Below are 13,427 nucleotides of genomic sequence, written 5' to 3'. Positions count from 1 at the left end.
ACAAAGTGTTTCAAATGTAAACAAATGGAAGCCACATTAGGCCTAGCAGCACTTTTAAATTCTTGATAATTCTGCAGTTGCATACAGATTAACTAAAAGCATAAAAACCTTAATCGTTTTTGAATTATGTAGTAGGAATATTTCTATCTTGAAAGCGCAAATATACTTCCCTCATTCCACAGTTCGTTTACATGCGATATTTTGAAGGAATAAATTTAAAAGTAGCAGGCGATATTTTTCATTTCAAAGAGTAAGCTGTTGCCAAAAATGTTTATTCCAAAACTTTAGTTTCTTCTCAATTCTTTATCGAAATCGTTCTAATAATGTGCAAAAACCCTCTGTATTTTTGAAACATGATCATGAAAAACATAATGCATCTATTGAACTGTCACTAAGCCTGGAACGTACTTTTGTGCAGAAATCAGTTGGAGCGATATACTTGCTCTAAATACATTTGCCTCGAAGTCCTTCATCTTCTAACAACTCCGTCTCTCGTCTGACGGTTTTAGATAAATCTATTTTTTGTGTTATTGTTTGAAGCAATTTTTTTATAAGTAATTGTAACTTCTTTTTTAGAGCAAATGTTCAATGTCTTCGTTAGTTTGTTCTTCTCGCTCGCTTTACTACAGCTCATTGCTAATGCATTTAAAAAAAATTACATTGGGGGGGGGGGGGAACATTTGAAAAATCAGAGTTATAGCGTGAATCGTTCGAAATTTAAAACTTGAAAAGGAAAGTTTGTTTTTAATAATAAAACATTCCTAGATTGACGAATGGTATTATTCCTAGTGAAGATAATGTAACCATAATTTGTTTTCCCTGATGTGCAGCTTTTTATCTAAAAACCGCAGGTGGATTTCGAAACAAAGGAAAGGACGTTTTAAGTAAACAAGCGTAATCACGAATCTGTATTTGAAATTATTCTGCCATTATTATGGTAGGAAAGACGCTTATGGTCGTCCCCAGTGGCGCAATTGGTTAGCGCACGGTACTTATAAAGCAGTGCTTGTGAGCCATGCCGGGGTTGTGAGTTCGAGCCTCACCTGGGGAAGAAATTTTTAACAGCGTAATAACTTTTAACAACTCCCTCGCATTTGCACTTCTAGAACAAACAGCTGCCATTGCACGCATGCAAAACCATTAAAAAGGAAGTTCAGTTTAGTTCAGAAATTTATTAGTGCAGATAAATGAAAATATATTTCCTCGAAATAAATTTTACTTTTTTCCCTACTCCCCTTTTCCCCCTCTTCTTTAGATAACACTTCGGAATATTATTTGTTCAGAAGGGCTATTAATTTCCTTTCGGCATTTTGTATTGGTTCACTATAAACGGCGTTTCACTTTCCAAATTGTTGCCACCAAATTTTAGAGCTCTGTATTATATTTAAAGGAATTAAATAACAAACAATTGCATTTTTCTTGCACCCTAAAACAACAACGGTACCTCCAGACATCAAATTTTGAATAACGCAGTCCTCCAGTAGAATATGGGCATCTATGGAAGCCCAAATTTGGAATTTGTTTTACTAGCTATTTCATATTTTGTAAAACTTCAACGAATTTTTGATTAACAAACTAAAAGATTTCAAAGCAAACAATGGCAACACTATACGGGAAAAAAAATACCCCCAGCGTGGGAGACGATGTATCAGAAACTCTAAAGATATGCTCTTTTTAAATCATTTTGTGATATTGCTGTTGAATTGAATTTTATGATTTAAGTGCGAAGAACATGATATTTAATAAATAAAGGTAACACACAAAACATTAAAGAAACGCCTCTTTGAACGTAATATAAAATTTGAAACCCTTCAGTTTGTTTTTAAACTATAATTGTTGTTTTCATTAGCGGGTTTTATCAGGTACAAATTGAAATCAGCAACTGACGTCAAACGACAAGGCTTTCTATCATCTGTCTTTTTTATCACAGGTTTGCAATGGAGTCGGTACTAACTCCCTGAAGGTCGATGAAATTAAAAGGGGGTTAACGATGATGAAGAGGTCGACTGTGGGTCGAAATCCGAATATGCACCGACATAATCAAGATTCCATTCATTCCAAAATAAAACTGATAATTAATTGTTTATTGATGTAAAGTTTTATCATGAAAAATACCACATAAGGGGAAAATACATGAAAATTATTTAATATTTTAAAAAAGTTATTTATTTAATTTTCACTACAAAAGGGTTATTAGTCTCAAAATACGATTTTGCATTGTTTCACTCTTCATTCGAGCCTGCTTCCATTTGGAAAAACGTAAGATATTATTCTTTCATATTTAATTCGTCTATCAATAAACAACAACTAAACTATTTAAAAATAATAGATGTATTTCTTAAGAATATATTTTTTTAAATTTTTTAATCGGATTGATTTAAGTAAAAACGATATCTAATTAAAAACATTAAATATTTTTATAGAATTATATTAAATATTTTTTCACATTTTAAATATTCAGAGGATATATAACGTTCCCCTATTAGTCTAAAGGCATATTCGTCTAATATAGTATTAAATGAAAGGTGGTATGTATTAAATAAATTAAAGAGCCATATTTTTACAGTTTTAAAACAAAAGAAAACAATTCGCTATTTATTTGCAATTCAATAGAAATATCTACAAGTAGCTGAAATCTGAAGCTCTATTTATTGATAAAATTAAAAGTATATTATTGAAGTATTTTGGCATGGCATGCGACGCATTCATTGGCAATAGCAGCTAATTCAGTACAATCAGTTCAGCTCAGTTCAATAAACTTTTTTGCAAATAATCGTAATCATTAAAGATGTATTTTGAATTCCATCACCCAAAATTATTATACTTATTTTTAATTACTTAACTACATTCAGAAGTATCTGAATGCATTTACTATAACTATAGCTATATAGTAATCTACTACTATACCTTAAGCTACTACAGCTATACTATAAGCTACTATTTCTATATAGTAGCTATACTATAAACCATTATAACTATACTATAAGCCATTATAGCTATACTATAAACCATTATAACTATACTATAAGCCATTATAGCTATACTATAAACCATTATAGCTATACTATAAACCATTATAGCTATATAGTAGCTACTACTTATACTATAAGCTACTATAGCTATATAGTAGCTGTTACTTTTTTTTATATTATAAGCTAAACTATAGCTATATAGTAGCTACTACTATACTGTAAGCTACTATACTTTTCAGGAACAGTGAAGAGCTGAGCATTTCAAATTTACCTCATTTCTGTTTCTAAAAGTAGTACTTGTGCGGCAAACTACCTAAAACAGTTACCATTTAAAAAAAAAAAAGAAAAAAATGCATAATTATTTTAATCAGTCCGGCTAGTGTCCTTTCATAAAAATATTTCATATTTTTAATTAGACATCTCATGACTTAAAAGCATTTTTGTTTAAATCAGCCAGGTTAAAAAGTAGAAATATACTCTTAAGAACTGCGTTTATTGCTTTTAAATCCTTTAATTTGTTATACTACAGCAGACAGATCAAATATGAAAGTTAAATGTCTTATGCTCTACTGAATAACAACACGCTAGAGCGTGGAAGATAAAATTATTTTATTTGGGAGGATGGCAACATCTTGCTTTTAAATAGCAGAGTTTGTTGATTGAAAGACTATTGTCTTACATTTTACGAATGGCAACCCTCTCGTGCGTTTCACACAAAACTGTTTTATTTTGAACAGTGTTGCCACTGCTCGCTTACAAACCGCTGGCTTATTATTCAAAAATTCTTTAAATACAAAATAGGAAATTAATCAAAAACACATTCAAAATTCTGTCTTAGAGGTGTACGTGTTCTGATGGAGGACTACGTGTGTTCAAAATTTGGTAGCTCTGGATGTCGCCATTTTACTGTAATCCGAGGAACATAAAAACTGAAAGATGAATATCTTACATTTTGCCGAATGGCAATAGTCTCATGCGTTGGAAATAAAAATGCTTTTTTTTACCCCGAAGTGTTGCCACTTGTCGCTCTCAAATCCCTGTAAAAACTCATTAAATTCGTACAAAATCTAAAATAAATAAAAACCTAATTCGAAATTCAAAATTCTGACTTCGAGTTGCACATATTCATGTTGAATAGTACATGTGTTCAAACTCTGGAGCTTCTAGGTACCGCCATTTTTATCATTGTGCGAAAAATAAACACACATACAAACAGATGCACGGAAACCTGTGCTGAGCCGTTTTCAATTACAAATTATTCAGGAATCCAAAAACAAGTGCAAATATAATCGACGAAATTCTTCTGAAACATCATCAATCATATCACATTGCAAAATTGCGCTTGTAAAAAGGAATAAAAAATATTGTATATCGGAGCCAAAAACTCTATTTAATGTACTATAAGTAATTATAAATTAAATTGACCGAATCGAATGTCATTTCCTCCTCTGGCCTACTTCATTCAACGCAAGTCGGGAATCCAGTTAGGCGCATTGTAATAACTCAGCGCGTGTATTGTTAATTAAAATACATATAGACATAAACAAGAACGAGAGAAGAAAAAATTTGATTTGGACACCATAAGACTTCCTTAACGCCAGTTAAATTATGCACATTGCATGCCAGTTAAATTATACATAGTTTTTGCTGCACTTCATTTACACTTATTTCATTTGAATTTGAGATACGATTCTCCATTTCTTTAATAAAGTGGACAGTTACATAGTTGCTAAAATATTAGTTTTCATTAATATCAAATATTTATACAATTATTAATTGAACAATCTTATCTGAAATATTAGGACAGAGTTTAAAGTCCCTTTATGACTCTTTATATAAATGTAAGTCTTTTACCTATTTAATACTTTTACCTATTTACCTATTTAATACTGTTTTTTTAAATTATTATGATGCAATCATAAACAAAATGAAAACAAAAACAGAATATTGAAAGGTTACCAAATTTTTAATTTATATTCGTATGTGTTTTCATTGGGTTTAAAAAAAAATTCGAGTAATGTGGCCTTTTGGCTCTACCGACTGAAACCAAAAAAGGAGGTGTACATTTAGATACTATAAAGTCTCAAATACAAAATTTTAACACTTTACAGTGAATCGTTTACGAGTGATGCGACATACGTACGTATAAACGTAACGACGGAACTAGTCAAAATGGATTCGGGAATGCTCAAAACGGATATTTCCGTTGAAATCTGAAAACCGAAAATTTTCGCGATTACAATACTTTCTTTACTTCGTACAAGAAAATAAAAATCAGAAAGGTGCGTGAGCAGATGTTATAGCAATGTATGTTATAGAAATTCCCGTATACAAAATTTCAGCATCCTACGGCTAACCATTTTTGAGTTATGCGAAAAATTCAAAAAACACCTTCGAGCAAAGTGCCCTTTTGGCATTGCTGATTGCAACAAAAAAGAGAGATGCACAGTTAGATGTTATAGCGGTCCACAATTTGAGCATTCTAAGGCTAATCGTTTTTTTAGTAATGCAAGATACATACGTATGTACGTACGTATAGACGTCAAGAAAAAATTCATTTTGAACCATTTCAAATCCATTTTATAATCCATTTTGAAATAAAAAGTAATTTATTCTATTCGTAAGTACAGAAGTCACTTAAAAAAAAAAAAAAAAAAAAAAAAAAAAAAAAAAACAAGTGAATTCAGCAACAGTCAAAATGAATATTTCTGTTGAAATATGAAAACCGAAATTTTTGGCGATTATAATATACTTTCTTTCCTTCGCAGACGGAAATAAAGGAAAACTGTGCACATTAGTAGTTCTCAACCTTTTTCCTCCATACACCCTTTTCACTATTACTAGATCATTTGCCGCCGCCATCTTTCCCAGACTCAGAAAATATGCATGCATTTATTTCAAGTTATATTATTTTTAATGTATTTTTATTAGTTAAATAACAAAAAGATGTAGAAAATGATGATAAATTTCAAAATTTGAATAAAAGTAGTTTTTTATATAAAAAGCTTATCGCATTCCCCCTCTATGAAATTCCCTCCCGGGGGGTAATTCCACCTTGGTTTGAGAGCCTCTAGTACACAGGTTCCCTCCAATAACATTTTAGATAGGTTCCTAGAAAGTACCATGTTATGTGAAACCGTGTTATGCAAAGCTGATAACCAATACAAAACAGAGAGATACGTTTCAAAAAATTTGAAAGCAAAATATTTTCTTATTCAACTTCAAATATTCAATGTTTCTTCTTTAACGACTCAACATTTTTGTTTTCGTCTCCAAAGAAGTAAGTACATTTTGTTTTAAAAGCTGTTTTCTTGCTTTCAGTCATAGTTTCAGACTAAAATATGATTTCGTAATAAGTACTCCTGAAAACGACAAACCTAATTAGTAAGCATACCGAAAACGTTCTTATAAAATGTTTCTTCCAAAATCCCAATTACGTAATTTATGCAAGTTACAAGATACTTATTAAGGGATGAATTCAATTTCAAAAGAATTTTGATGTGAGAGAATGTGGTTATTCTCGGAATTTATTTTACTTTTATACGTATAAATAGAAAAGATTTTATTGTGTACTACGCACAATGGTATAATACGTAATTTAATTCGGTAAATGTTTAAAATAAAAATCGTGTTATCGAAATACGTACATACATAAAGTGTTGTAGGGATTATTTTAATTTTCTAATAGTTATTTTTTAATTTGAAACCCTTTCTTTTAAATTCTTGTTTCCCACCTACAACTTCCTACCAAAATGAGTTTTCAGTATCGCGTTTTATGTGAATGAAGTAGAACTAATATTTAATGGGAAATACAGTCATTTCCGTAGACCTTCGACCCTTTCCGTAGCTTAGAAGACCTCAGTAGAGCGTGTTCTGCCTTCGGGCCACGTCATGGCTTTAAGCCCGTCTTACTACGCACAGCCCTAGTCTTACGTGCCTGTTAGTAGTCGCCGCGGTGATGTTTAATTACGTGCGAACTCGGTTAATTATCTTTGCACAGCCTTGGCTAAAATTTAGCTAGTTAGAGTTAGTTTAGCTTCTTATTTTCTATCTTAAGTTAAATCCCAAGCGGAGGCTTTCCTGTAAGTCCGAAAGAGGCCGTCTGTTATTATTTGAGTGAATAAAGGAGTATTTAAACCCTTTTTTGGACTTACATTTTACAGTTATAAGAAAACCAGCTAATAGTCGCTAGACACTTCGCTAAAGTTTTAGTAGTTAAGGACACGTAAATTAACTAGAACTTCATAGTGTTATAAGAAAATTCACGTACATTCATTAACATGCTAAAAATGAAACTGTGTAGACGTGCTATATAAGGGTTTCCGCAATTTTCTTATCGTGTAAGAGCGTATCCGCTTCTATAAGACGGATATTTGTATTTGTGTACAAGCCAGGAATGCGTAATAAAATTTTATTCTAAAAGTTTCCGGATTAATCTGCATGCGATTTCCAAACAAATGACTAATAATTCCACTACAAAAATGGAATCATAGATCACATAACTGAAAAAAATATGGTTTCTATTTTGTTTCTTTTTCTAATTATCAAATTATTTAATATCGTTACTGATTTGAATTTTCCAGCAATTCTTGAGGTCTTTGAGGTAAGTGTAAGTGCATGTTATCGCCCTGTATCTCATTTTAACATCATAGTCGTGAGCCTAATATAGTATAACACTCTCTTAAAAATTCCTTTAATAGCATTTCTCTTCAAAAGTGGGAACATCTAGCAAGTTTCTTCCCATTTTTATCTTGGCGTGTATTTTTATCTTGTCCCACTATATTGCAGAAATGGAAAATCATAATGATCCTAATTGTTTAAAATGTAAGCTAAAATTTTATTTTATTTTATTTTATTTGTTTGATACGATGGGAACAGCTTTCCCATACGTATTAATAAACAGCAAACTATATAAAATTTCAAAGATTTCAAATTCTAAGAACCAAAAATTTGATGAAATGCAAATTAAGAGAAAATCGTGTCATATTTCTCCTTCTTTTTTTCTTTTAACAGAAACGTTGCTGTATGCTACTGCTGCCTTATAAAACAAAATATTTTTTACCCTTCAAATAGGAATTTTAAAATTATATGATTACTTTGCTTATTGGTAGTACGGTCCGGGGTTCGAATCCCGGTGGACTGGCTGGCTGCATGGGCGTTTTCGCGGTTTAGAAGGAAAATCATCTGTTCTTAAATTCCTTTTTATCCCCCTATGTCACAGATCATTTCAAAATTTAGGGTAAACAATTCTATTCCACAATGAGAATTTAATCATTCGTTTTAACCACGAAAGTTTTGTTGATTTTATAAAGCTTTCAAATCATTCGAAAGCTCCTATAAGATCTTTCATAGCGTTATGTTTTTCTTCACGTATGTAGGGGTTTGTGTATTTGGATGGATTAACGAGAATAGTACTTGATGAAGTATCGAAACACAATTTATTAGCCAGTATTCTCAGGACAGCTCCAAAATTACGTTTACAGTCGTCGAAGAAATACTATAAATACGTTGAAACGTTGCGACACAGCCAATCAGCGACACAGCGTTCAGGCTATCAGGACTATAACGGTAAAGACAGCTTCACGGCAAAGCACCAGAGTACAGTATTCGACTCTGCTCGGTCGTTCTCGGAACTCGACATACTCTCGAGACCATGGAGGTAAGAAAGGTCTCCTCCTACCTCCTCTAACGTCCTACCTCCATGCTCGAGACACTCCACGCTACAACTCAAGATGCACTCGATGATACACTAGACTACAGCTCCCAAGTCGGTTCGGTTGTTCTCGGAGCTCAACACACTCTAATACAAAACTCGACAATGCACTGACTCGCGATACAGTAAGAGACTTTCTCGATGCACTCGACGACAAACTCGGCACGAGACACTGACTATTAACTGACGCAACAAGGCATTGAGCACTGACTCTTCGCCTACTAGCAGGGTTTATATAGCTTCTGGCTTGCATTCGAGAACATTCTGGGCCAAACCGGTAAGAATTCGTTCATGAAGGTTCTCCATCCGTCTATGGCACATCTCGATTTTGTCGCCAAATGGGCGATTTTTCGCCGAACAGGGCAACCCTGTCTTCTCTTGCCATTTTCTAGCAACCCTAAATCCGCTTTGCGGAGAAGCTATCTTACCGTGGCTGGACATTTCGTAACACTAGAAAATAAAAACAAGGAAACTTGCTCAGAATTCTTTAAAACGGCGGCTCAGTTTTCTATAAACTGGATCTTATATTTTCAGTAGAACTCTATTAATTGATTCTATAAGTTTCTAAAGGTCCCATAGAATCTATATGTGGGATCTTTAGAAACTCTATTCGAATTTAAATAAAAATGTCTGCCCAAATCTCTAAAGAATAGCTTAACATAACTCTACAGAATCTCTACATGTAACTAGTAGAAGTTATATCTGAAAATTTCATGGAATTCTACAAAGGTCTCTGACCTAGTTTATAGAAAATTGGGCAGTAATTCTAAAGAACGCTAACGAACTTTTTTTTTTTTTTTCTTTTTTTTTACTGAGGCTTATTTCATAGCTTTGACTCTCATGGAAGATAACATTCACTTGAGTTCCTTCATTTTAAACATTGCTATTTGGTCATTAAAGACGAAGCAATAGAATCTTACACTCAAAAGTTAAGTTTCTTATTTTGCCTTAAAGCAGTGCTGGTTGTCCGCGGAACCAGTACCCCCTGAACAGCTACCCCCTGAAACGATTTTATGCAGCTCGGCAAAAAATTTTAATTATGAATTTGTTGCAAAGGTTTCAAAATTTTAATTATTTGTAATTCAAGTTTCCACTCAGTGCCATTGTAAACGAACGTGAATAATTCATAAGAAAATCTATAAATGGAGCTAATTAAGTTACTACTGTGATACAAATCTTATTAAAATATTTGAAGATGCAGGTTTGATTAATTTTTAGTCGTAGTTGTCAAAATCAGTTACGAAATTTTGTACTAAGAATAATCTATTTGTTCCGAAATACGTTTATATCTGAACAGCTTTTTTTCACAGTTAAAAATTAAAAGGGAAAAGTCCGATAGACCGATGAGCATCTATAATCTGTGATGAAGATAATTTCTAATAATTTCTCTCCAAACCTACAAATTTTCTCAGAACAGAAACACCAGTGTCAAGGTGCAATAGGAAGCATTTATTTACATAGAAACATGTTTATTTTTATTATGCATCGGAGAAAATTTCAATTAATAAAAGAAAGAGACTAAGTTGTTATAATTTATTCTGAAATTTTGCCCCACTTGGAAAAATTCCACAGAAATGTTAAGAAACGTTTCTTTTTTTTTCTTTCAAATTAAATTAAAGAACGATAGTTAATGATTTATTAAACATGTTAAAACTATTTTAAATGAACCCCATCAGTCTGAAAATCTATTAGTTGGCTGCCAATATATTTGAATTACAAAGTGTAACCAACAAAAATATCTTGCAGGTATTAAACTTTAGATTTCAGACAGAAAATAAATGTAGTTTGAATATTTTCTTTGTATTATTATTATTTATATGCATTTTTTGGAAAATACTTTGTAAGCTAAATTTAAATTTATTTAAAATATTTTTGATTTTGTTCATAATTTTTTAATTTATTTTATTAAACAAATTATAGCCCGTTAGTTATTCTCAGATCGTGCATGTGGACCGCGGACAATCTGAGCTTGAGATGTCCGCTTGAGCTTGAGGTTGTCCCCTAAAGAATTATATATCTGAGAAAATTGCGGCTTCCGCTGCCAGTAATTAAATTTTTAAGGCAAACAAACCTCCAGTACTCTTCTGCATGCAAAACAAATTTACAACCGGCACTAAACCCCAATCACATTTGCATGCAGTAAAGTTATTTGCATTTGGATTAAAAAACTGGAACGGAAATGGCGGTGGAGATTGCTTTGTACATCGCTTCTTGTTTTCTTTGAAACGCTTGCCAAAACACGTGACTCATCACAAGGACCCCTCGCACGGGCGCAGTCTCATACTTCTCCCTCCCTCTTTTTCCCAGCATCTAATTCAAAGGCGGCACACAACAGAGATTTTTCTAAAGTAACAATCAGTAAAAGCTGTTATGATTTATAGAGAAGGGAATAGAAAGTGTTTTTCATCTTAATAGCGATGTTTTTCATAGCAAGGATGAAAACGCCTGTGCATGTTTTATTTTTCTTGGCTTTCTATTTTTTTAATTATATGTATGGCTGAAAAGTTATTATCTTCAAGGTTGTTCTTTTATATGTTGTTATTTAAACTCTATTATTTTTTTCACTCCAAACCGTGTGATTTATGTGCATCCCTGAAGGAAACTTTTATGTGCCACTTTGGTGAAGAAGAAATTTTGAAAAGTTTAAAGATACCAAATATTCTATAACAGGGGTTCCTAATTGCGTCAGTACTGACCTCCTGGAGGTCGATGAAATTTTAAAAAGTTTAAGGATACCCAAAGCATTTTATTAGAAAATTCTAGCTATCATAGGACATTTAAATTTTCTCTGAAGTAAATACCCAATAACAGGAGTACCCATCTGCGTCAGTACTGATCTCTTGAGAGGTCAACGAAATTTTTAAAGTTTAAGGATACCCAGTGTTTTATAGCAGAGGCTCTCAACTGCGTCAGTGCTCACTGGAGGTGTCGATGAAATTTAAAGAGTGTTGATCAATGGACCTTGATCAAAGGATCAAAGGACGAGTCGATAGCGGAATATGCATCGGCAATTGATCTGAATAGTCAAGATTCCACTGATAACAAAATTATTTATAAATAAAATTGATAATTTTTATATTGATATAAAGTTGTATCATGTAATAAAGAAAAATTCCCATAAAATAAATATAAGGAAGAAAATACACTAAAATTATTTAATATAATTTTTAAATTAATAATATTTTCCTGAAATACATATACTTTTTTATCCAGTAAGTACAATATAAAAAAAGTAAAACACAATAAAAAATTAGCAAGAATGCAAAACCAGAGTGGCAAGGATTAAAGAGATTGAATATTTTTGAACGAGGTGGTTTAAAAATTAAATTAATTCACTTTTTGTTAGTAGATGGGGCCATTAGTTTCGTTTCTTTTTTTTTTTTTTTAGCTGGAACTTTCTCGAATTTTATGTCTACTGTTGTCACGTAAGCGCGTGCTTCTCCTTCTACATTGTCACTCCTGTAGCTAGAGTTCTATTTAATCTTCGAAACTAGTCCTGCAAATTTATGCAATTTACGCTGATTACTGTTGCTTTAGTGTCTTCAAAACGTTGTTGTTTTTCTGTTAGTCAGTAAATGAATCCAATGTATTTCTTTGCTTCTTGCTCGTCTTTCGTGGATTGAATTAAAATGTCAGTACGGTTCATAGATACGAGAGAGAGTCTGCAATACATTTTACGTTATACAGGGTTATTCAAAAAGAAAGAGCATATTTCAAACATTTATTTCTTCCAAACTACAAACGATAGAAACATGATTCTAACGTTAATGGAGAGAGAAAGTTTTACAATTATGGTATGCATTCAATGTATGCAGTTTGTATGGCTTCATGTGCAGACGATGTTTTAGAACTCGCCATACCGTTGGTTGAGGAATTTTAAGTTCTTCGCTTGTTCGCGATGTGGATTTCTTTGGGCTCCTTTCGTAAAGTGTACGAATACGCTCGACATTCTCGTTCGATGTGCTTGGACGTTCCGTGCTTTTCCCTTTGCAGATGCAACCATCTTCTACGAATTTTCGATGCCACTCGTAAATTTGCTTCTGACGCGGTGGTTGTTTATTAAATTGACGGCGAAATGCTCACTGCAACAATAGACTCTAGTTTTGCCAATTGTAGAACACAAAAAGACTTCTGCTGTGGTGTCGCCGCCATTTCACTACAGACTACCAACCGACAAATAATACCAGAACAAAGAACAGCGCCAATGCGGCCATGATTGGAACTTTTACCCGTACTAAATTGTACACCTTTTCTCTATCCATTAACGTTAGAATCATGTTTCTATCTTTTGTAGTTTGGAAGAAATACATGTTTGCAATCTGCTCTTTGTTTTTGAAGAACCCTGTATAATTTGATAATACAGTACGTAATGCATTGCAAATGCAGAATACTTTATTAATAATATTTTATTTAACTTTGGTCGTATGTTACTGCATAAATTATCAATTAAACTTAATCGCAATTATGAATTTTATACGAATATCCTGTTCTATTATCTGTTCTGTCCTTATTCTGCATTCGCTATATTATCTTCAGTTTCACCTATCCACCTTGAACATTATTATCCGCGAATATGAGAGCACTACTACAGATTTTTCTGGATTTCTTTCTGTAAGCGAAAATACAGAGGGTGTTTATACATTTTTAGAGCGATCTAGATATAGAATTAAAAAAAAAAAAAAAAAAAAAAAACATGTGTTTTGGAATAAGAATTTTTGACAAAAGCTTACTATTTGAAATGA

The 13,427-nt window shown here is 32.5% G+C and overlaps 1 long non-coding RNA gene and 1 other non-coding gene across 4 annotated transcripts in view; both read left to right on the top strand.

Annotated features, from left to right (window-relative positions):
- LOC118186613 (uncharacterized) overlaps positions 1-13,427 on the top strand; it is a 746,791-nt gene that overhangs the window by 684,569 nt on the left and 48,795 nt on the right. The window lies entirely within an intron of this gene.
- TRNAI-UAU (transfer RNA isoleucine (anticodon UAU)) lies at positions 960-1,051 on the top strand. The gene is given in 2 exon segments: positions 960-997; positions 1,016-1,051. It is a non-coding gene; the product is annotated as a tRNA-Ile (tRNA).

The sequence above is a fragment of the Stegodyphus dumicola genome, chromosome 8 (assembly GCF_044657685.1).
Source record: "Stegodyphus dumicola isolate Sdum_Otavi_A_Nest chromosome 8, ASM4465768v1".
In the NCBI taxonomy this organism is placed as follows: Eukaryota; Metazoa; Arthropoda; class Arachnida; order Araneae; family Eresidae; genus Stegodyphus; species Stegodyphus dumicola.
This window is presented reverse-complemented; position numbering and strand designations above follow the sequence as displayed.